General features: G+C 48.5%; 1 protein-coding gene and 1 non-coding gene across 2 annotated transcripts in view; one reads left to right on the plus strand and one right to left on the minus strand.

Annotated features, from left to right (window-relative positions):
- Nucleotides 1–24803, minus strand: part of TMEM132C (transmembrane protein 132C) — a 393879-nt gene that overhangs the window by 338904 nt on the left and 30172 nt on the right. The window lies entirely within an intron of this gene.
- Nucleotides 804–875, plus strand: TRNAA-UGC (transfer RNA alanine (anticodon UGC)). Its single transcript has one exon. It is a non-coding gene; the product is annotated as a tRNA-Ala (tRNA).

The raw sequence follows: 24803 nt of genomic DNA on the forward strand, positions 1-24803 counted from the left end.
AAACTTTTAAAATTTCTAAGCTGACTGGGAGAGTCAGCTCGGTGGTGGTGGAAAGGGTCGCCAAGTGACAGCCAACTCATGGTGATCCTGTAGGGTTTTCAAGGCAAGAGATGTTCAGAGGTGGTTTGCCCTTGTCTGCCTCTGTGTAGCAACCCTAATATTCCTTGCTGGTCTCCCATCCAAATGCTGGTGAAGGCTGACCCTGTTTAGCTCCCAAGAGCTGATGAAATCAGGCTACCTTGGTCTATCCAGGTGAGGGTTGGAAATTCAGTTTACTTAGGCCCAGTGAGACTGGACATAAAGGGTTGGAACGTACCCTCAACTGCTAATCTCCATTTGTCCCTGCCCTCAGCATTTCCCTGCCTCCTTCAGCCAATGAAGTGGGCATGGAGACCAGGTTAGCATGATGTTGTCATGGCAGACCTCTCCTTTAATCAAACATTGCCGGGGGGGGGGCGGTTGTAGAAAAAGCCCAGCAGGGATTCATTTGCATATTAGACCACACCCCCTAACACCACTGTTCTTTTGCGCAGGGCTTTATTTGTGGAAACAGCCCAGCAGGGACTCATTTGCATATTAAGCCACACCCCCTAACACCACTGTTCTTTTGCGCAGGGCTTTATTTGTGGAAACAGCCCAGCAGGAACTCATTTGCATATTAAGCTACACACCCCTGACATTCTTTTGCACTGGGCCTTTTTTGTAGAAGCCCAGCAGGAACTCATATGCATATTAGGCCACACCCCCAGCTGCCAAGCCAGCTGGAATTGTGTTCTTGTGCATTCCTGCTCCTACATCTGTAAGGGGATGTAGCTCAATGGTAGAGCGCATCCTTTGCATGTATGAGGTCCTGGGTTCAAACCCCAGCATCTCCATAGTTTTGGGGAGGCAAGTAGGCATGAAAAACCTCAGCTTGAGACCCTGAAGAGCCACTAAAGGAGAGGAATGGTGGCTCAATGGTAGAGCATCTGCTCGGTAAGCAGAAAGTCCCAGGTTCAATCCCCGGCATCTCCAACTAAAAAGGGTCCAGGCAAATAGGTGTGAAAAACCTCAGCTTGAGATCCTGGAGAGCTGCTGCCAGTCTGAGTAGACAAGACTGACTTTGATGGACCGAGGGTCTGATTCAGTAGAAGGCAGTACTTGAGATGGGGAGCCCCCCCCCCAATAAGTCTGCTATGCAGAGGCAGGCAATGGCAAACCACCTCTGAACATCTGCTGCCTCAAAAACCCTATGGGGTCACCCAGAGGTGGAATTCTAGCCAATCCTTCAAGAGCTTACAGAAAAGAGCCTTGTAAGCTTTTGGGGGATTGGCTACATCAGGGGTGTGCGGCCTAATATGCAAAGGAGCTCCTGCTAGAATTCTACCCCTGGGGTCACCAAAAGTCAGCTGTGACATAATGAAAGAGTAGGCCGAGAGGAGCCTTCTGCCCTGTATAACTGGAATGAGAGAGAAGGAGAGAGAAAGGGGGCGGGGGGAGGCAGGTCAGCCAGTGATCCTTGAAGCAGGGACACACAAGAGTGTCCTTATTTCCATCGGCGAAATGTTGGAGAGTATGACATATTTGCCATTCATTTCCCGGTACAGGAACGTCAAAGGACAGAGGCCCCGAAAGCAATGAATAAAGACGGCACAGCTGCTCAAAGGGATAGTGCTGGCTTTTGTCACGTATTTTTGCTCTGGGTGTAGCCAAGACGAAGAGCGTACTTCGGCCCTCTCTGTGCCAACGCACCACGGGCCGCTAATGTTGCGTCACGGTACTGAACCGACAGCAACCCGAGACTGGTGGCCGAAAGCGCCATCAAGTCACCGCCTCGGCACAGAAACCCTGGACTTCCTTGCTGGTTTGGTGTAGTGGATAAGTGCGCAGACTCTTATCTGGGAGAACCGGGTTTGATCCCCAATCCTCCACTTGCACCTGCTGAGATGGCCTTGGGTTAGCCATAGCTTTCATAGAAGCTGTCCTTGAAAGGGCAGCTGCTTTAAAAGCACTCTCAGCCCCACCTACCTCACAGGGACCATTTCGCACATAGCTTACCTCACAATCCTGTTCCATCCGCAGCGTCTGTCGAATTTCCCACCATCTGCGCCGGAGTTACAGGAAGTGCTGCGGCTTTTGCGTAGCAAACGTAAACTGGGTTTTAGCGGTTTACGTTTGCTATGCAGAAGCCGCGGCACTTCCTGTAACTTTGGCGCAGATGGTGGGAAATCTGACCGGACGCTGCGGAGGGAACAGGATTGTGACTGCGAGGTGAGCTGTGTACGAAAACGGTAAGGGTGTTTGTTGTTGGGGGGGGGGGAGGTAGGGGAGATTGTGACTGCTCTGAGACTCTGAGATTCAGAGTATAGGGTGGGATATAAATCCAAAAATCATCATCTTCTTCTCCCATCCAAGTGCTAACCAAGGCTGGTCCTGCTTAGTTTTCAAGATCAGACTACGGTGGGCTAGCATGGGTTATCCAGGGCAGGCCAAGTGGGTGTTTGTTGACTGCCTCTGCGTAGCAACCCCAGACTTCCTTGCTAGTCTCCCATTTCAAATACTCACCAGGACCAACCCTGCTTAGCTTCTAAGGTCTGATGAGATCACCCATTCTTTTTGTTGTTCAGTCGAGTCCGACTCTTTGCAACCCCATGGACAAAGTCACGCCAGGCCCTCCTGTCTTCCACCATCCTCCGAAGTCTACTCGAATTCGTGTTTGTGACATCAGTAACGCTGTCGGGCCATCTCATCTTTTGCCGTCCCCTTCTTCTTTTGCCTTCTGCCTTTCCCAGCCTCAGGATCTTCTCCAGGGAGTGCTCCCTTCTCATTGGGTGGCCAAAGTATTTGAGCTTCAGCTTCAGCATCTGACCTTCCAGGGAACAGTCTGGGTTGATTTTCCTTAGGACTGACTGATTGGATCTTCTTGCAGTCCAAGGGACTCTCAAGATTCTTCTCCAGCACCACAGCTCAAAAGCATTTATTCTTCTGCGCTCGGCCTTCCTTATGGTCCAGCTCTCACAGCCATCCATTACTACTGGGAATGCCATCGCTTTGACTATACGGACTTTTGTAGGCAGGGTGATGTCTCTACTTTTTATTATACTGCCCAGGTTCATTCTAGTGCTTCCTAAAATCAGGGGGTTTGAAAGGAGCCCCGTGACGCAGAGTGGTAAGCTGTAGTACTGCAGTCCAAACTCTCTGCTTACGACCTGGCAAACCACCCCGTAAAAAGTCTACCATGAAAACATCGTGATGCAACGTCACCCCAGAAACAACTGGTGCTTGCATAGAGGACTACCTTTACCTTTTAAGATTAGGGAGAACCCAATTTCCACCACCCCCCAACTCTAGCCAGTCTCTCCCCCCCCCCCCCCCCCCCGATTCCCTGTGTGAAGGTGCTGTATTCAAGTGGTCTTCTGTTCCTTTCTTTGGACCTTTTAGGGCAGGGATGCTGAACTCATTTGTTATGAAGTACGGATCTGACATAAAACTTGTCGGACCGGGCCTTATGCGTACCTATTTAAAATTAGGTAGCGGAGATAAAAAACTTTATAAAGGACACAGACAAACACAATTAAAGATTTTAAAAAAAAAAAACAACCTTAAAACATACTCAAACCATTAGCACTCGTTGTTCTTAAAGGTGCTTTCTTTGTAGCCCTCCCATGGGATCCAGGGAACTGGGCGAAGGAAGCTCTGGCTCTTTCCTTCCTTCCCCAAGGGACCAGGATTGGGAGGAGACTCAGCTAATAGAAGAAAGAGAAGCTTGGCTCTGTAGCTCTGCTGTGCGATTGAGAGAGCCTGGCAAATCAAGCTCTCTCTCCCCCACCCTTCCTCCCCAAGGGAGGAGCCTCAGCCAATGGAGAAAACAGAGGTTTTGCTCTGTAGCTACTGTGCGATTGAGCAAGCCTGGTAAAGCAGCCTGTGATGAACAAAGGAAGCAAGAGAGAGGAAGAAGGAAGCAGATGACAGCCAGTTGCTCGAGGGCCTGATTCGACCCCTGGGTCACATGTTTGACAGCCCTGTTTTAGAGATTCCACTGGAAAAGGAGATGTATGATTTTTTTTCTGTTTGATAGGACACTTTCTACACATTTGGCTGAATGAACACTGCAATCGGACACGGATCCTGGGTGCAAGTGTAGGAGCATGGGTGGTGTGACTCAGCAGCAGAGCACCTGCTTGGCATGCAGAAGGTTTTTCGGAAATGCAAGGGCAAAGCCAGATCCACAAATCTCTTCCCAAGCAGAAAATTATAGAACCAAGGAAGCGCACCTGACAGGGTGACAATTACTGCCATCGAATCATCCCTTCCATCAACCAGACACGATAACAGTCAGGCATAATGTTATGGAGGCAGCTTTTATAATTAAAGAGCCCATTCAGTGCTCTGCGGAGAGAAGCAGTGCAGGACATGACATACCGATTTTCAGATTTTCTTCGCTCTCTGATTGTCGAAGCCCAGGGCTGTAGACTTTCCTTCCTATCCATGCCTTTGGACATCAAAACATAAGAGAAGCCATGTTGGATCAGGCCAGTGGCCCATCCAGTCCAACACTCTGTGTCACACAGTGGCCAAAAAACAAAAAACAAAAACCCAGGTGCCACCAGGAGGTCCATCAGTGGGGCCAGGACACTAGAAGCCCTTCCACTGTTGCCCCCTCCAAGCTTCAAGAATATAGTGCATTGCTGCCCCAGATATAAGAATGTAAGAGAAGCCATGTTGGTTCAGGCCAATGGCCCATCCAGTCCAACACTCTGTGTCCCACAGTGGCCAAAAAAAACCCCAGGCACCATCAGGAAGTCCATCAGTGGGACCAGAACACTGTGCCCCCCCAGCACCAGAATACAGAGCATCGCTGCCCCAGACAGATAGTTCCAACAATACACTGTGGCTAATTGCCACTGATGGACCTCTGCTCCAGATGTTGATCCAATCCCCTCTTGAAGCTGTCTATGCTTGCAGCTGCCACCACCTCCTGTGGCAGTTAATCACTCTTCAGATGAAGAAGTACTTCCTTTTATCAGTTCTAAAATGGTGTCATCTCACAGGTGGACAGCTGAAAAGCCGTCGTCACCCTGATGAGAGCAAACGCAAGAAAGCTTCATGTGTTTCATGAGGTCATGTGGATCTCCTGGCTCTCACAAGATCCACAACATAGCAGTAAGTTCTTAAACGAGATCACTTAGGCCCCCCATACGTTAGATGGGCTGAATCTTTCCCTATTCGTTTGAACAGGGTGTAACCACATTCCAGGTCATTTTCGCAAACCCTCATAGTAAAAAGCTAAATCAACTGAAGGGCTGGTAAAGGTAGCCCCTGTGCAAGCACCAGTCGTTTCTGACTCTGGGGTGACATTGCATCACAAATTTTTCACGGCAAACTTTTTACGGGGTGGTTTACCATTGCCTTCCCCAGTCATCTACACTCCCCCCACCCCAGTAAACTGGGTACTCCTTTTACCGACCTCGGAAGGATGGAAGGCTCAGTCAACCTGGAGTTGGCTACCTGAACCCAGCTTCTGCCTGGATCGAACTCAGGTCGTGAGCAGAGAGCTCAGACTGCAGTACTGCAGCTTTACCCCTCTGCACCACGGGGCTCCTTTGAAGGACTGGGCAATAAGACAAAACAATCAACCATGTTATTGTAGGTATAAAACGAATATGAAAATATATCAGTGAGAGTGAAAGGGTTTTTTTTTAAAAAAAAAGAAAACCCCAAACAGCTCACAGGGGTTTGAAAGGTTGCAAAGGAAACAGGAGCCAAAGTCATTGGTATAGCAGTATAATGAACTCCTAAAGAAGAATGTAAGATACCTACATACACAAGTTACAGTCCATACATTCTCACCCTACTGAAATAGTAGCTGTTGTCTTGCTACTGTGCAACAGATGCTTTCGGCTTTACATGCAACCAAAAGCCCCAGACGGCGCTCTCTCTCTCTCTCTCTCTCTCTTTAAACTGCTTTCATGGGCTAATCCTTCAGATGGTTCCCCCTCCAGCTCCTCTATGCCAGTTGGTTTATTGTTGGGATTAAGGCATATTCAAAATAATTAAAATCTCCAAAATAATACAGGATCAAGACGAAAATACTGTTCCATTTCAGCGGGTTGCCAAAGGCACAGCTTGGCCTCATGCGCTAACATAGATATACGAGCCACTTGTTCGGGAGGGTCGGTTGCAGGGGTGGAATTCTTGCCGGAGCTCCTTTGCATATTAGGCCACACACCCCTGATGTAGCCAATCCTCCAAGAGCTTACAGTAGGCCCTGTACTAAGAGCCCTGTAAGGAATTCTAGCAGGACCTCCTTTGCATATTAGGCCACACCCCCTGATGTAGCCAATCCTCCAAGAGCTTACAGTAGGCCCTGTACTAAGAGCCCTGTAAGGAATTCTAGCAGGACCTCCTTTGCATATTAGGCCACACCCCCTGATGTAGCCAATCCTCCAAGAGCTTACAGTAGGCCCTGTACTAAGAGCCCTGCAAGCTCTTGGAGGATTGGCTACATAAGGGGTGTGTGGCCTAATATGCAAAGGAGCTCCTGCTAGAATTCCACTCCTGGTCAGTTGGATACCATAGATGCAGCAAATGTAATTTCCCTCATTTATTTTAGCAGGGTGTAACGACCCCCTGACCTGCATTGCCCAGGGTGTCCCAATCTCATCAGATCTCAGAAGCAAAGAAGGGTCAGCCCTGATTTCTAAGTGGACGGGAGACCACCGAGGAAACCCAGGGTTGCTACGCAGAGGTAGGCAATGGAAAGCCACCTCCGAATGTCTCTTCTCTTGGAAACTCTACATGGTTGCCATAAACTGATTAAGAACATAAGAGAAGCCATGTTGGGTCAGACCAATGGTCCATCCAGCCCAACACTCTGTGTCACACAGTGGCCAAAAAACCAGGTGCCATCAGGAGGTCCACCAGCGGGGCCAGGACACTAGAAGCCATCCCACTGTTTCCCCCCCGACACCAAGCACCAAGAGTATAGAGCATCACTTTGTCCAGATAGAGAGTTTCAGCCATCAACTGACCCCCAAGTTGGGTTCCCAGATCCCCTCGTCCACCTGGCAGGGGGATTTGGGGGGCATTCCAGGGTGGGCAGGGATCTTGCATGACTGGCTGAGAAAAAACCCTTTCCTTGAAGAAAACACTTCTTTAAAGTTCTCCTCCCTTTGCCTTTTGTTCCCCTAAAGCATCCTGTCATACCTAGAATCCCAGTCAATAGACCAGGGGTGGCCAAACTTGCTTAATGTAAGAACCACACAGAATAAACATCAGATGTTTGAGAGCTGAAAGACATGAACATGAGATGTTTAAGAGCCACAAGATGGACGGAAAGAAAGAAGATGGGGAGGGAGAGGTGAAAAGAAAGCAACTTTAAAAGCTTCCTTCTCTTTTTTTGTTAAGCTTTTGGAGGCTCTTTTTTGTTAAGCTCTTGGAGGATAGGCTACATCAGTGGGGTGTGGCCTAATATGCAAAGGAGCTCCTGCTAGAATTCCACCTCTGGGGCTTTGAGAGCCACACAATATGTGTGAAAGAGCCACACGTGGCTCCTGAGCCACCTTTTGGCCGCCCCTGTCCTAGACGGAGACTTGTTTTGGATCAAGGCTAATGTAGGCACCTCCTGTGACTCTGTCTGGGAAAAGGGGGCCCATAATTGGGACCCCACTGCTAAAAAGACCCTCTCTCCAGCCATTTGATCTGAGATGATGGCGAATGTGGTGATGGGCCTCTGGAGGGCCGGGCGGTTTCCGATGACAGAAGCCGTGGCGCTTTGCCCGAATCTCAGCCCAATCCAGGAGACAGATGCAACAGTTGACAAAAGTCGGGAAAACGACAAACACCAAAGCCATCAGCCATCAAAAGGAACGCCCGACAGTTCGATTTGCAATGAAAACCCGGCTTTCACTGTCAGAGGGTGAGATGAAAAGTTCACTTCTGTCTGACAAAGGCCTGGTGCTCCGGAGGCAGGGAGGATTTCAAAAGAGGACGAAAGAACTGTCCCGGATAACCTCGCTGCAGTTTCAAAACACACCATTCTCAGGACCTTTGTCTATCAGCTGCTGGGGGGAGAGGACAGTCCCTTTCAAAAGAAGGAGAGAGAGAGAAAGCCCCACCTCCCCCCCAAAAAAAACTGATGCTACAGTGATTAAAGAAGATTGGCTAAGCTCAGAAAGATGAACGTCTACCTAAGAGAGACTAAAAAAAAATCAGATTGGAAACCGGATGACGGGAGGTCTGGAATGCAGAGCTTGCGGATCGAGAAGGGCTGGGCCAGCAAGATGAAATGGGCAGAGCCTTTCATCGGAGTCCCTGCTGTTGGGAGTCCCCATTGGTTCCTTTGTCCCCTCGGAGGCTTAAGCCTGAAGGATTTTCTTTCCGCGTTTGCCCAAGCGAGCAAAGACTCGAGCGCCTAAGCTCACGGGGAAGCAGCAGGCTCAGCCTGGGAGTTATGAACTAAATTTTTACACAAAGCCCTAAAACTTGCAACCGCAGCTGATTAGGGTCGCCAGCCTCCAGGTGGCAAAAGACAGTGCAACCGAATAGTGACCGAATAACCAAGAACGTATTGAAACAAAATCATTCAAATAAGTTCAATCGAAAACTAAACAGCAATAACAATCCCCCCAAAGTTTCACAATTTCGTCAAAGGAGTCCCAAAGAACAGGAGGTCAACTTGATTATCCCTGCTTCAAATCCTCTTCTAACATCGGGGGTTCCAACCACATATCTCAACCAAAGGCAAAAGCTCAGGAAAAAAAATATCAAAGTGTTTCTGATGCATCAGTAACTTGCAAAAAAAGCTGCAAAACCCATCAGTTTGTTTTTCAGTGCGTCCAAAGACGGTGCACAGACTTCCCAATGGACAAATGGGTCAGAAAGTCTCCAGTAACATTTCAAAACGGCACCAAACTCCAAAAGGCTCTCACTGGAGACTTTCTGTCCCATTTGTCCATCGGGAATTCTGGGTGCCGGCTTTGGACGCACTGAACAAGAAACTTGTGGGTTTTGCAGCTTTTTGCAATTTATTGATGTGACCTCCTGTTCATTGGGACTCCTTTGATGGAACTGTGAAACTCTGGGGGAATTGTTATTGCTATTTACTCTTCTACTGAACATATTTGTATGATTTTGTTTCAATACATTCTTAGTTATTTGGTCACTATAACTTCGGTTGTGCTGTCTTTATCCTACAAGCGACCTCCCTCCCTTTACCAGCTTCCAGGTGGCGCCTGGAGATGTCCCGCTATTCCAATTGATCAGGGATCTTTTTCTAGCAGGAGTTCCTCTGCATATTAGGCCACGCCCCCTTGAGGTAGCCAATCCTCCAAGAGCTTAGAGGGCTATTAGTACAGGGTCTACTGTAAGCTCCAGGAGGATTGGCTACTTCAGAGGGGGCATGGCCTAATATGCAGAGGAGCTCCTGCTAGGAAAAGAGCCCTGAAACTGATCTCCAGATGGCCAAGATCAGTTCTCTGGAGAGAAAGGAAAGCGCTAATTTGGAGGATGGATTCTAGGGCATTATAGCCTGCTAAAGTCTCCCCACTCCCCAGCCCTTCTCCCCAGTTTGGTGTAGTGGTTGAGTGTGTGGACTCTTATCTGGGAGAACTGGGTTTGATTCCCCAATCCTTCACTTGCAGCTGCCGGAATGGTCTTGGGTTAGCCAGAGCTCTGGCAGAGGTTGTCCTTGAAAGGGCAGCTGCTGTGAGAGCCCTCTCAGCCCCACCCACCTCACAGGGTGTCTGTTGTGGGGGGAGAAGATATAGGAGATTGTGAGCCGCTCTGAGTCTCTGATTCAGAGAGAAGGGCAAGGTATAAATCTGCAATTCTTCTTCTAAAATATCCAGGTATTTCCCAACCCATAGCTGGCAATCCTATCAGGCTACCCAAACAATGATCTTGACCAGCATTCCCTCTAAGCTGAGTTAGCATGCGCTAGCTCATAGATTTTTTGCCTCCAGCTCACACATTTTTGTCTTAGATCAGGAAGGATGACCCCAGAGCACAATAATCTATGCAGTAGCTCACAACTTTAATGCCAGGAGCTCACAAAGTAGAATTTTTGCTCACAAGACTCTGCAGCTTAGAGGGAACATTGATCTTGACCCAGGTCCGTATTCTGGCACGAACCAGGCTGGACTACTGCAAAATGTGGGGTTGCCTTTGGCAGAGATTCTGAAACTGGGAGCACATCAAGCAAGAGTTTGAATTTCTTGTACAGGTTTCCAGGCGCAACCCGAAGAGCTTTGAATGCCTTAAATCAGGTGTGTTGAATTCATTTGTTATGAGGGCCGGATCTGACATAAATAGGGTTGCCAAGTCCAATTCAAGAAATATCTGGGGACTTTGGGGGTGGAGCCAGGAGACGTTGGGGGTGGAGCCAGGAGACTTTGGGGGTGGAGCCAGGAGACATTGGGGGCGGAGCCAGGAACAAGGGTGTGACAAGCATAACTGAACTCCAAGGGAGTTCTGGCCATCACATTTAAAGGGACAGCAAACTTTTTAAAATGTCTTCCTTCCATAGGAAATAATGAAGGATAGGGGCACCTTCTTTTGGGGCTCATAGAATTGGACCCCCTGGTCCAATCGTTTTGAAACTTGGGGGGTACTTTGGGAAGAGGCACTAGATACTATACTGAAAATCTGGTGCCTCTACCTCAAAAAATAGCTCCCCCAGAGCCCCCGAAACCTCCAGATCAATTCCCCATTATACCCTATGAGAAATGATCTCCACATAGGGAATAATGAAGACGTTTCCCTCTCCTCCACACACACACACCCCTTCTCGCAAATCTGATGTAGGGGATTGGCCTCTCTACTCACCAGCCAGCTTCTTCATAGCAACACAGACACAAACACAGAAAGTTGAAGCCTTTCACCACCTCCGGAGGTGCAAAGGCACATGGTCCTTTGGGGCGGGGCAGGAAGCAGCCTGGGAAAGCTCCGGCTGCTGCGATGGAGCTGGGTGGGAAGGGGAGGGGCAAGGAGAAGCTGCTGCGATCCAAGGTGAGAAGGGAAGGGAAGGGAAGGGAGGAGGAGAAGCATCAGGGATCGGTGAGAAGGGGAGAGGAGAAGCTGCTGGGATCTAGGCTGCGTGGGAAGGGCTGCCATTCTCCCCCCCCCCCCGTTTTCTGGATTTTGGGCGAGCGGGGGGAGGAGGAGGCTCCAAATCGGGGGTCCCCCGCCCAGGCAGGGGATTTGGGTAGCCTAGACATAAATGAGACCTTGTTGGGCCGGGCCACGTGTGTCATAAAATGTGCCAGGTACCGGAGGTAGAAACTTTATAAAGGACACAAACACAATTAAAGATTTAAAAAAAAAAAACCTGAAAATAAAACATGATTAAAACATTAGCACCTGTTGGACTTCATGGTGCTTTCTTTGTATTTCTCCCATGGGATCCAGGGAACTGGGCAAAGGAAGCTCTGGCTCTTTCCTTCCTTCCCCAAGGGACCAGGAGGGGGAGGATCCTCAGCCAATAGAAGGAAGAGAGGCTTGACTCAGTAGCTCTGCTGTGTGATTGAGCAAGCCTGGCAAAGCAAGCTGTGATGCAGAAGGAAGCAAGAGAGAGCGCGAAGGAAGCAGACAAGAGTAGGGTTGCCAATCCCCAGGTGGGGGCAGGGGATCCCCCGGTTTAGAGGCCTTCCCCCCGCTTCAGGGTCGTCAGAAAGCGGGGGGAGGGGAGGGAAATGTCTGCTGGGAACTCTGTTATTCCCTATGGATATTTATTCCCATTGAAAATAGAGAATTGATCCGTGGGTATCTGGGGCTCTGGGGGGGTGTTTTTTGGGGTAGAGGCACCAAATTTTCAGTATAGCATCTAGTGCCTCTCCCCAAACTACCCCCCCCCCCAAGTTTCAAAAAGATTGGACCAGGGGGTCCAATTCTATGAGCCCCAAAAGAAGGTGCCCCTATCCTTCATTATTTCCTATGGAAGAAAGGAATTGAAAAGGTGTGCCATCCCTTTAAAGGTGATGGCCAGAACTCCCTTTGGAGTTCAATGATGCTTGTCACAGCCTTGATCTTGGCTCCACCCCCAAGTCTCCTGGCTCCACCCCCAAAGTCTCCTGGCTCCACCCCCAAAGTCCCCACATATTTCTTGAATTGGACTTGGCAACCCTAGACAAGAGCCAGTTGCTTGGAAGCCTGATTCGCATGTTTGACACCTTTGCCCTAAATGGCCTGGTACCCAAGTCTCTTCAGGCTGCCTTCTTTCCAAAGAAGGTGCCCCCAGCCTCCATTATTTTCAGTGAAGGGAAGGCATTTAAAAGGAACACGGTCCCTTTAAACATGACAGCCAGAACTCCCTTCAGAATTGAATCCTGCTTGTCACAACCTTGCTCTGGGCTCCACCCCCCCCCCAAAGTCTCCTTGCTCCACCCCCAAAGTCCCCAATATTTCCTGAATCAGACCTGGTAACCCAAGATAAATCTTATTATTAACATCATCATTTTTCTTGGGGCAAAAACTGCTGTATCTTGTGAAATGTGGCCTTCCTGCTGATAATGCACTTTATTTCATTGTATTGTTCTATTGTTTTGGTTTTTATTGTATGGTTTTAAATTTAAATGGTAGGTTTTTATTGTTTAGTTTAGGTCGTAATCTGCCCTGAGTCCCTTATGGGAAAGGGCAGAATATAAGCCTACTAAATATAGAGGATGGTGTAGAATGGTTTTCTGTGGCCCCGGAAGGTAGGACCAGAACCAATGGGTTGAAATTAAATCAAAAGAGTTTCTGGCTCAACATTAGGAAGAACTTCATTAGGAAGAATTAGGAGAGCCAGTTTGGTGTAGTGGTTAAGTGTGCGGACTCTTATCTGGGAGAACCAGGTTTGATTCCCCACTCCTCCACTTGCACCTGCTGGAATGGCCTTGGGTCAGCCATAGCTCTGGCAGAGGTTGTCCTTGAAAGGGCAGCTGCTGTGAGAGCCCTCTCCAGCCCCACCCACCTCACAGGGTGTCTGTTGTGAGGGGAGAAGACATAGGAGATTGTAAGCCGCTCTGAGTCTCTGATTCAGGGAGAAGGGCGGGATATAAATCTGCAATTCTTCTTCTTCTTCTTCTTCTTCCTGACCGTTAGAGCGATTCCTCAGTGGAACAGGCTTCCTTGGGAGGTGGTGGCCTCTGCTTCCTTGGAGGTTTTTAAACAGAGGCTAAATGGCCATTTGACAGCAATGAAGATCCTGTGAATTTAGGGGGAGGTATTTGCAAATTTCCTGCATTGTGCATGGGATTGGACTAGATGACCCTGGAGGTCCCTTCCAACTCTATGATTCTAAATAAATAAATAAATATCCACCCTCTCCAGCTTTGGGAGCTGCAAAAGCTCTCTTTCCGCAGTCCCTCCTGTGGCTATTTGCCCCCGCTGAGCTACAACACAACATCCATGTTGGAAAGGGCTAATTACCCACTCTCCAAACGTGATTACGTTCCCCAGGATGATTTCAGTTAGTCAGCCTGCCGCCTCCGCCCTAATTACATTCCTCTTGTCAATTCATTAAAACCATCCTAACTAAAATACTAGGGTATTTTTCATATCCTTGAAAGTGAAGCAAAAAGGGGGATATATATTGTGGGATACGATGTTAGCAGACGGTGGTCTCGGCAGGGCTTCAATTAAAACGTGCATAATGGGTCCCTAATTCAATGCAGAGCTGTAATTAAGAGTGTAATTAAGCAGGCGAAGATCTGCTGATGTCATCACGCCAGAAAAGCACCTGATGAGATTTGATGATGATGGAAGGAAGGAAGGATCAGAAACAAGGAAGGGGGCTGAAACGCACATCCAAAAATGGCATACCTTGCAAAACGCCAGGTGGAAAATGTGGCCAAAACCTCAAATGGGCTACTCATAGAGTCCACCCCCAATGAATTATTAGTAGGCTCAGCTCAGACCTGCACCAGAAATATCCCGATTTGCTCAGCAGCACCCCTTGTGGTGACTCACTCAACGCTACAGAGTTCCCAGGAAGGGAGCCATATTGCCTCCATGTTTGCAGCATAGGCCTGCTGCCCATCAAACCCGCCCTTGGTTCTCCTTGATCACGGGTTGGCATCTCCTGTCTAGGCCTCCCAGCCAATAGGGGGCTCACTGTCAACTCCTGGGGTCCCCAGCTCCGTTGCTTCTTTTCTTCACAGTTGCCGCTTGCTTGCCTGCCCTTAGAGTTAGCAGACTATGGCAGCCCAATACTCAATTTCCTGTCTGGAAGACAATGGGGACTGGACCTGAAGAACATGAAGGGACGGTAGCAAGGATGGGAGACCTTGAAACCCTCTTTCCCCGAAACATGAATCTAGTATTGGTTTCACACGACCAGGCAATACTTCCAGGTTAGTTCTGGTCTTGACTTGGGAAGTAGTTTCTGACTTTACTAAGCTTAGACACCTTCTTCCATGGCTGCCTAGCCAATCAGCCATCCTCAGCTCTGGCTTGGGAAGTATCTAGTTTCTGACTTTGCTTATTGGACTTCCTAATCTTAAATACCTTCCTCCATGTCTGCCTAGCCAATCAGCCATCCTCTGGTCTGGCTTGGGAAGTAGTTTCCGACATTACTTATGGGACTCCCTAATCTTAGGCTTCATCTTCCATGGCTGTCCAGCCAATCAACTATCCACTGGTCTGCTTTGCGGGGTAGCTAGTTTCTGACCTTACTTACTAAGCTTAGACACCTTCCTCAATGTCTGCCTAGCCAATCAGACATCCTCTGGTTGGCTTCGAGAGTAGTTTCTGACATTACTTATGATACTCCCTATCTTAGGCATCATCTTCTGTGGCTGTCTAGCCAATCAGCTATCCTCTGGTCTGCCTTGGGGGGTAGCTAGTTTCTGACCTTACTTATGGGACTCCCTAATTTTAGATGCTTTCCTCCATGGCTGCCTAGCCAATCAGACATTGTCCTGTCTGGCTTGGGATATAGCTAGTTTATCACCTTACTTATGAGATTCCCAATCTTAGATGCCTTCTTCCATGGCTGCCTAGCTAATCAGACATCCTCTGATATGGCTAGGGGGCACCTAGTTTCTGGCCTTACTTATGGGACTTCCTAATCTTAGACACTATTCTCCATGGCTGCCTAGCCAATCAGCCATCCCCTAGTCTCCCTGCATACCCCATGCCTTCCTCTCTCTGTCCATTTCATTGCCCTTTTGAATGCTGTTTCCTAGAGTCCCTACTTGGTCTTTTTAGATAAGCAATCTACCTTTGGGATTATGCTGAGAGAGGTATGGGAAACATCAGAGAGCCTGGAACACCAGCTTCAAGTCCTTGACAGATACCAAAATATTTGACTTTGTCTACACTGTAGCCCAGGGGTAGGCTTCCCAATCCCCAGGTCCTAGAGGGGGATTCCCCGGTTTTACAGGCTTCCCCCCTCCCCCAGCCAGCTGGCCGGTGGGGAAAGCCCCGCCCCCACAGCTATCATGCACCTCCATGAACGATTCCCATAGGGAATGATGGGGAATTGATCCACAGGTATCGGGGGCTCTGGGGGGGGGCTGTTTTTTGAGATAGAAGCACCAGATTTTCAGTATACCATCTAGTGCCTCTCCCCAAAATACCTTCCAAGTTTCAAAACGATTGGACCAGGGGGTCCAGTTCTATGAGCCCCAAAAGAAGGTGCCCCTATCCTTCATTATTTCCTATGGAAGGAAGGCATTTAAAAAGATGTGCAGTCCTTTTAAATGTGATGGCCAGAACTCCCTTGGAGTTCAATTATGCTTGTCACAGCCTTGATCTTGGCTTTGCCCCCAAAGTCTCCTGGCTCCACCCCCAAAGTCCCCAGATCTTTCTTGAATTGGACTTGGCAACCCTACCCAGGGGTGGCCAAACATGCTTAATGTGAGAGATTGAGAGAGCCTGGCCTACTCCTCACCCGGCCCTCTCCAGCTTCAGAGGGACCCAGAAAGAGGCCGCCTCTCTCTTTCTCCACAAGAAAGAAGGACACAGTCTCTTCCCGGCTCCTTTTAAAGTGGGAGAGGGGTGGGCGAGAGGCGGGGCAGGCTGAGCTGTGTGTTCACAAAGAAAAAACGTGCGGCCCACCCCGCCTCTTGCCTGGCCCTCTCTCGCCTCAGAGGGACCCAGAAAGAAGTCACCTCTGTCTTTCTTGCCTCTTCCTGGCTTCTCTGAAGCGGGAGAGGGGCAGGCCAGGAGACGTTCAGGTTGGTGTGAGTGGGAACGGGAAAGGAGCGACCTGCCCCCATCCCTGCGGTGAGGTGGTGCCCCAGGCGGCCACCTACTTCGCCAACTCCAATGCACCAGCCCTGGTCACACAGGTGATCCTATCCCATCAGGGACCACATTGCGTGAGAGACGACACCATAAAATTACACAGCTTCATCCGTCAGGCTAGTTCACTTAAAACGGAAAGTGTCTTGGGACACTGACAGCGTAAAACAACCATTTCTCAAGCCACGCTAAAAGTAATAATTGAAAAAAGAAAGAGAGAGAGAGAGCTTTGAAACAGTCAAAAAAATATCCACAACATCCCGTGAATGGATGCAACTCAGCCTCATTCAAATGTTCTCTCTCTCCCCTCCGGCCGTGGTTGCGTAACATTTTTCAGACATGGATATTCCAAATGGAACTGACTGAAGGAAGCGACTTCCCTTCAATGAGCACATCAGGTGAGTCAAAGTTCTTGGAATCTTAAATCTCTCTACATGGTCAGTTGTGAATGGGCACTGAGAGTTGCAAGTTCAAGGCCGGGCAGCCAAAGCTTTTCTTGGGGTCTCCTGTTCTCTCCATGAACAAAAGAATCGTAGGCTTCCATGAATGCACCTCATAAGGACACAGACGTCTGGAAGGTCAAAAGTACAAAGAGTTGTCAAGCTACCCTTCTGAAGTGGAAAAAGGTCATGAAGGCTCTTTGTACTTTTGGCCTTCCAGACGTCTGTGTCCTTATGAAGGCCTTCAAGGAGCCCCCTTTCGGAGATGCTTTATGTCACCATCTTTAATTATAAGACCATGCACTGCTTCTCTGTGCCCGAACTCTGGCTTCTTTTAGTGCCGGTGATGAACTTGGAGTAGCTATTCACTGCTGTTCTTCTGGTTCACATATGATCTCTTGAACTCTCTCCACCGCAAACCACTCCAACTCGGAGCTGAACACAAAATGAACACAGAGTGTCAGCTACATAGCCAGCTTCAAGAGGGGATTGGATAAACATATGGAGTAGAGGTCCATCAGTGGCTATTAGCCACAGCATATTGTTGGAACACTCTGTCTGGGGCAGTGATGCTCTTTATTCTTGGTGCTTGAGGGGGGCAACAGTGGGAGGACTTCTAGTATCCTGACCCCACTGATGGACCTCCTGAGGGCACCTGGTTTTTTGGCCACTGTGTGACGCAGAGTGTTGGACTGGATGGGCCATTGGCCTGATCCAAAATGGCTTCTCTTATGTTCTTCTGACTGAACACCCCACGAGGAGATAAATCAGGCTATAATGGAGGTTCTCCAACTGCATCTGGTGGAAAGTGGGAAGACAAGGAAGCTGCTTAGAAGCTTCTCAGAGATTCCTCCATAAGACTGAGCAATAATCAACAAGTGAGCTTCAGCAAAAGGTATGTTATCCTCTGCTAGAGATGCATTAACATTCCCCATCTTGTATTATATATTTTATCTACAGTGTTAGTGATTTTTTTTTGCCATTGGCTTTGTAGTCATTATATGGTATATACATGTTACATCATCTTTATATGAAATTTATATGGCATTTATGAATCAGATCCTTTAGAAACTGGCTGCTCACCATGAAACAAATCAAAACAACATAACAGTTTAAAAGCAGGATCCCAATAAAGTCTATTATATAGGAAATGAGCCACCAAACTAACAGAAAACCTCCCCCCCCCAAAAAAAACCCCAGCCGTACAGGACTTTCTCAAGGCCATCAAAGCAATCAAGTCCTTGATCTCTGCTGGCAAACAGTTCCATGATGGGGCCACCACTGAAAGGGCCTGGGAACATAAGAAAAGCCCTGCTAGGTCAGACCAGTGGTCCATCTAGTCCAGCATCCTGCCTCACATAGTGGCCAACCAGCTCCCCTGGACAGTTTACAACAGAGAATAGAGGTTGAGGTTTTCCCCTGATGTTGCCTTTCCCCTGAAAATTCCTCCCAAATTGCTAGGGCGTCCGGGAAAACCATAGAGTTTTCTCGGAAGCTCCTAGAGCTGCTGGCACGTGACATCTCCAGCGTGATGATGTCACTTACAAGTGACATCATCACACTGGCAACATTGGGAGGGGATCCCCCCACTGGCCTACTGTGAGCCAGCAGGTTGGGAACCCCCAAAGCAGGAGAACCCCCGCTCCACCTGGGAGCTTGGCAGCCCTGACTCCTTTGCATATTAGGCCACACATCCCTGATGTAGCCAATCCTCCTGGGGCTTACAGTAGGACCTGTACTAAGAGCCCTGTAAGCTCTCAGAGGATTGGCTACACCAGGGGTGTGTGGCCTCATATGCAAAGGAGTTCTTGCGACAAAAAAAGCCCCAGAGTCCACTTTCCAAAGTAGCCATCTCCTCCAAGTGAACTGATCTCTATTGCCTGGAGATCTGTTGTGATCCAGAAGTTCTCCAGCCAACACCCGCAGCTGTGTACATCTCAAGCTGAATCTCCGAAAATGACATCGTGGGGTCTCCTCAGGAACAAGTGGTCCATATGGAGCAGAGGTCCATCAGTGGCTATTAGCCACAGTGTGTATATATATAATTTTTTTGGCCACTGTGTGACATAGAGTGTTGGACTGGATGGGCCATTGGCCTGATCCAACATGGCTTCTCTTATGTTCTTATGTGACACAGAGTGTTGGACTGGATGGACCACTGGCCTAATCCAACATGGCTTCTCTTCTGTGACACAGAGTGTTGGATTGGATGGGCCACTGGCCTGATCCAACATGGCTTCTCTTATGTTCTTATGTGACACAGAGTGTTGGACTGGATGGGCCATTGGCCTTATCCAACACGACTTCTCTTATGTTCTTATGTGACACAGAGTGTTGGACTGGATGGGCCATTGGCCTGATCCAACATGGCTTCTCTTATGTTCTTATGTTCTAAGTGGACCGAGGATTCCCTCTACTACGTGGAAGGATGGAACCTGATATTTACAAGACAGTTTATTCTGAACTTTCAAAGACTGCGTTCTTCCTTTTTGTTCACTAGGGTGTTCTGTTCATCAGTGTATACCTTGAAATCATATTTTGTTAAACGTCTCAAAGAATATAAAGCGGCTTATAAGAATGAAAAAACAGTGCAAAGTGATATAGAGGCTGGTTATCACAGAAACCTTATGGTTTACTCTTGTCACCCTTTGCTGTGATTCTCTGTGCGTTCCTCTAACACCCACAGCTTGGCATTACTAGGCTGAAGAGACAAAACCCAGAATGGGATCAGCACTCGTATCCAAGGGCAGGGCGCAGAACTGTTTGCCAGGTTGGAGGGTGGAGACCAGCACAAGAATCGCCTGTTCTCCAAGACATACAACTGATTAGGCTTCCCACCCACCCCCCTCCCACCCCATCCTTAATCCACCGCTTGCTTTTCTGGCAACTGGCCCCCAAGCAAAATAAGCCAAAGCCGTTATCGTTGGCAGCCCCATTCCCAGTTCAAGCAAGGCTCAAAGTTTCAGCCCCCACTTTTCTCCCCCAGAAAGGACTTTACAGCCCGTGGCGTTTTGCAGAGCCTCAGATTGTCATTTGCACCTATATTTTATCACCATCGATTTTAGTGATAGGATCGAACCCTATAAAAAAAAAGAGAGATGCTCCGGGCAAGCGTCGGCTCCAGAATTTCAAACATATTGCAATTCCCATCAGTCTCTCTCACCTTGAGACTGACAACATATAGATTTTCTGTTTTGAAGGTGCAGCTGAGGATGTTGGAAGCAGCAGTCCGAATCAAACCATCACCCAAAGGAAAGGGAGGTGGGTTAAAATAACTTATTCTTCCAACAGGCTCTTTACATAATTTTGATGCTCCTCAGCAACGTTCCCGGAAGGTAAGAAGACTCACTCCTCTCTCCCCACCCCCACCTTCTTATTATAACATTATAGCTCAAGATATCCATGTTTAAAGGTCAAGCGAAGCTTCTCATTAAAGCGCTGAGGTTTCACCCCAAGTTTAACTTTAAGGGAATTTTTCAAGAGCTGATTTTGCAAAAATTCAGCAGAAGCCTACAGCTTGGAGACCGCCCTCACTGTCATGGCCGGCGCGTAGGAGTAGGCGAGGTACATAAGAACGTAAGAGAAGCCACGTTGGATCAGGCCAATGGCCCATCCAGTCCAACACTCTGTGGCCAAAAAACCCCAGTGCCATCAAGAGGTCCACTAGTGAGGTTAGAAGCCCTTCCACAGTGCCCCCCCCCAAACACCATGAATACAGAGCATCACTGCCCCCAGACAGAGAGTTCCTACAGTCAGCTGTGGCTAATAGCCACTGATGGACCTCTGCTACATATGCTTATCCATTCCCCTTTTGAAGCTGACCATGCTTGTAGCTGCCACCACCTCCTGTGGCAGGGAATTCCACATGATAATCATCCTTTGGGTGAAGCAGTACCTCCGGAGAGCCGGTTTGGTGTAGTGGTTAAGTGTGCGGACTCTTATCTGGGAGAACCGGGTTTGATTCCCTACTCCTCCACTTGCACCTGCTAGCATGGCCTTGGGTCAGCCATAGCTCTGGCAGAGGTTGTCCTTGAAAGGGCAGCTGCTGGGAGAGCCCTCTCCAGCCCCACCCACCTCACAGGGTGTCTGTTGTGGGGGAGGAAGGGAAAGGAGATTGTGAGCCGCTCTGAGACTCTTCGGAGTGGAGGGCGGGATATAAATCCAATATCTTCATCTACCTCACAGGGTGTCTCTTGTGGGGGAGGAAGGGAAAGGAGATTGTGAGCCTCTCTGAGCCTCTGTCCTTGAAAGGGCAGCTGCTGGGAGAGCCCTCTCCAGCCCCACCCACCTCACAGGGTGTCTGTTGTGGGGGAGGAAGGTAAAGGAGATTGTGAGCCGCTCTGAGACTCTTCGGAGTGGAGGGCGGGATATAAATCCAATATCTTCATCTACCTCACAGGGTGTCTGTTGTGGGGGGGAAGGTAAAGGAGATTGTGAGCCGCTCTGAGACTCTTCGGAGTGGAGGGCGGGATATAAATCCAATATCTTCATCTACCTCACAGGGTGTCTGTTGTGGGGGAGGAAGGGAAAGGAGATTGTGAGCCGCTCTGAGACTCTTCGGAGTGGAGGGTGGGATATAAATCCAATATCATCTTCTTCTTCCTTTTATCAGTTCTAGCCCGACTGCTCAGCAATTTCATGGAGTGCCCACCAGTTCTTGTATTGTGAGAAGGAGAGAAAAGTACTTCTTTCTCTACCTTCTCTATCCCATGCATAATCTTGTAAACCTCTATCGTGATTCCAGGTAGGCAGCCGTCTTGGGTGCGCCACCTCACGTACAGGGTGCCTTGAGGCACCCCCTCCCACTGCTCGCCGCTCTCGGCTTCCTGGGTCACAGACCTGGTAAGCTGAGAGTGGCATATTGGAGTTCCAGCGTGAGTTCTCCTCCGAGCGTGGCTTCCTAGCCAGGCACGGAAGAGAGCAGCCTTGCTCTGAGGTTGCCTCCTCTTGCAGGGGAGATGGCCTTGGAGCGAGGCACAGAAGCCCTGCTGCCTCTTTCGCCTGCCTGGGATCCAGATGGACAAAAGAGGCAGTACCACCTCACTCCCAGCTGCCTCCCCTTTAGGGTTGCCAAGTCCAATGCAAGAAATATCTGGGGACTTTGGGGGTGGAGCCAGGAGACATTGGGGGCAGAGCCAGGAGACATTGGGGGCGGAGCCAGGAGACATTGGGCGTGGAGCCAGGAGACATTGGGGGCGGAGCCAGGAGACATTGGGGCGGAGCCAGGAGACATTGGGGGTGGAGCCAGGAGACATTGGGGGTGGAGCCAGGAGACATTGGGGGCGGAGCCAGGAACAAGGGTGTGACAAGCATAATTGAACTCCAAGAGAGTTCTGGCCATCACATTTAAAGGGACAGCACACCTTTTTAAATGTCTTCCTTCCATAGGAAATAATGAAGGATAGGGGCACCTTCTTTTGGGGCTCATAGAATTGGACCCCCTGGTCCAATCCTTTTGAAACTTGGGCGGGGGGGGGGTACTTTGGGGAGAGGCACTAGATACTATATTGAAAATTTAATGCCTCTACCTAAAAACAGCTCCCCCAGAGCCCCCGAAACCTCAAGATCAATTCCCCATTATACCCTATGAGAATCGATCTTCACATAGGGAATAATGAAGACGTTTCCCTCTCCTCCCCCCCTCCCTCCCCCCTGCCCCCCGTTTCTGGCAAATCTGATGCAGGGGATTGGCCTTTCTACTCACGTGTTGCTGCCAGCTTCTTCACAGCAGCACAGACACACCATCCCAAGTTGAAGACTTTCAATCAAGCCTCCAGAGGTGCGAAGGCACATGGTCCTTTGGGGGCGGGGCTCCCCCCCCCACTGGCCAGCTGACTGGGGGTGGGAAGCAACCTGGGAAAACGGAAGAACTCTGGCTGCTGCGATTGGGGCTGGGTGGGAAGGGAAGGGCAAGGAGAAGCTGCTGCGATCCGGGGTGGGAAGGGAAGGGACGAGGAGAAGCATCAGGGATCAGTGGGAAGGGGCCAGGAGAAGCTGCTGGGATTGGGGCTGGGTGGGAAGAGCTGCCATCCCCCCCCCCCCGCTTTCCAGTTTTTTGGCAAGCGGGGGAAGGAGGCTCCAAATCGGGGGTCCCCCGCCCAGGCGGGGGATTTGGGAAGCCTACTCCCCTTGCAGGGGAGACAGTCTTAGAATGAGGCAAAGCAGCCCCGCCACTTCTTTCACCCACTCAGGCGGATGAAAAAGATGGCGTGATATAACTCTGACCCCCATGGGGGACACAGGCATAATAGGAAGGGGGGCGGTGCTACATTTTATGACGCAGACGGCCCAGCCCGATAAGGTCTTGTTTACGTCAGATCCAGCCCTTGAAACAAATGAGTTCAATACCCCTGCTCTAGCATTTTGGTCAAACGGTAGAGTTTTTGGTCAAAATGCTAGAATGCCAGCATGTGACGTCCCCAATACAATGATGTCACATAGAGTTTTTAGTCAAAATGCTGGAGTGTCAGCATGTGACGTCCCCAATACAATGATGTCACTTCCGTGTGACATTGTTGTGCCGACCACGTTGACATGTGATGGGCCTCTTTGGAGGTGGGGCTTCCTTCACTGGCCAGCAGCGAACTGAAGCATCAAAGATTGGGGGATTTTCTGGCTGGACCAGGAGTCTGGCAACCCTAACTGGAGATCGGAGTGTCCATGCAGGGAGCTACAATTATAGCATTGGTTTTATTCTGTCGCTGACTCCTCTTCCCCAATTAATTTTTAATATTTATTTTTTCTGTCTCCTGCACTTGGGCTTCCTCTGTGGGTTTTTAAAAATATATATTTATTGCAAGTTTCTCCTTTCCCCATAGTTCTCCTGTGACTAGTATATGGGTTGAGGGTGGGGGGGGGAATCTACTTTTTTTAATGATTGCATCATCCACCTTGATTGTGTCACCCTTTAGCCTGACATATAAAAAGATATGACATCTGCCATTTTGCACTCTTCACCACTATGATACGTGACTTCTAGAGTACATTTGAAATTGTATCTTTTGGACCAAAATAGAAAGGTAACTAATTTCTTTTTTTTATTGAGTAAATCAGAATTTTTGAAATAATTTTGATTACTAAAATTGGTGATTGGAATGTTGGTTTAATTTTCTCAGGCATGTTATTGCAGTATATGAACCCAATAGAACACAAGGCAATATCGTATGAGGCCTCTATTGTACGCCTTAGCCTTGAGCCACTGATAATTATGATAAGTAATTTTAATTAGATTTTTCTAAATACAATTTTACATTTATCATTATAAATAACACTGGATATTGCCTGCAATTTAATAATTTTTTAAAATGTCCCTTTTTTCTCTTCCTTTCCAGTATAATTTTTGCCAATTCTGTATCTATTAATACTTTACTTTGTAACTTTGAGCTTATATTATTATTTATGCTTGACCAGGACTTTTTTAGTAGAAAAAGCCCAGCAGAGACTTATTTACATATTAGGCCACACCCAATAGCATCACCACTGTGATGCAAGGACTCATTTGCATATTAGGGCACACCCCCTGACACCAAGCCAGCCAGAACTGCATTCCTGTGCGTTTCTGCTCAAAAACAGCCCTGCGCATGAGCACTGAAGAAGGCCAGTTGGCTGGAATGTGTCGCGTCACATAAAGTCCTGTTTGTGAATACTGGATGATTTTCATTCTTATTAGGGCTACATTTGGGCCTATAACTGTTCTTAAATCATTTGTGATAAATACATGAATTTTTGATAACCTGTATTATCTCTGTGTTAATCATAGAATTGGAAGGGACCTCCAGGGTCTAATGTTCTGAGGTTAATTTTAACTTCTGAGTTTTAAATTGTACCATTTTGTTCTTAACTGCCCTCAGCAATGCGAATTCAGAGAAGGGCAGTATATAAATCTAAATTATATATAAAGAAATCTATTGATGTTAAGATTGGGCTCTCCTATTTGCAAGGCTTTTTTTTTGGTAGAAAAAGCCCAGCAGGAACTCATTTGGATATTAGGCCACACCCCCTGATGCCAAGCCAGTTGGAATTGCATTCCTGCTCAAAAAAAAAAAAAGCCAGATAGAACAATAATTTGGTACATGCTTTCAGCTGCATGGACATTATATGCGCAAATGCGGAAACAAGACAAAATACCAGAAGTATGGGAATGGACTATGAAAGTCATGC

The sequence above is a fragment of the Heteronotia binoei genome, chromosome 11 (genome assembly GCF_032191835.1).
Source record: "Heteronotia binoei isolate CCM8104 ecotype False Entrance Well chromosome 11, APGP_CSIRO_Hbin_v1, whole genome shotgun sequence".
Taxonomy (NCBI): Eukaryota; Metazoa; Chordata; class Lepidosauria; order Squamata; family Gekkonidae; genus Heteronotia; species Heteronotia binoei.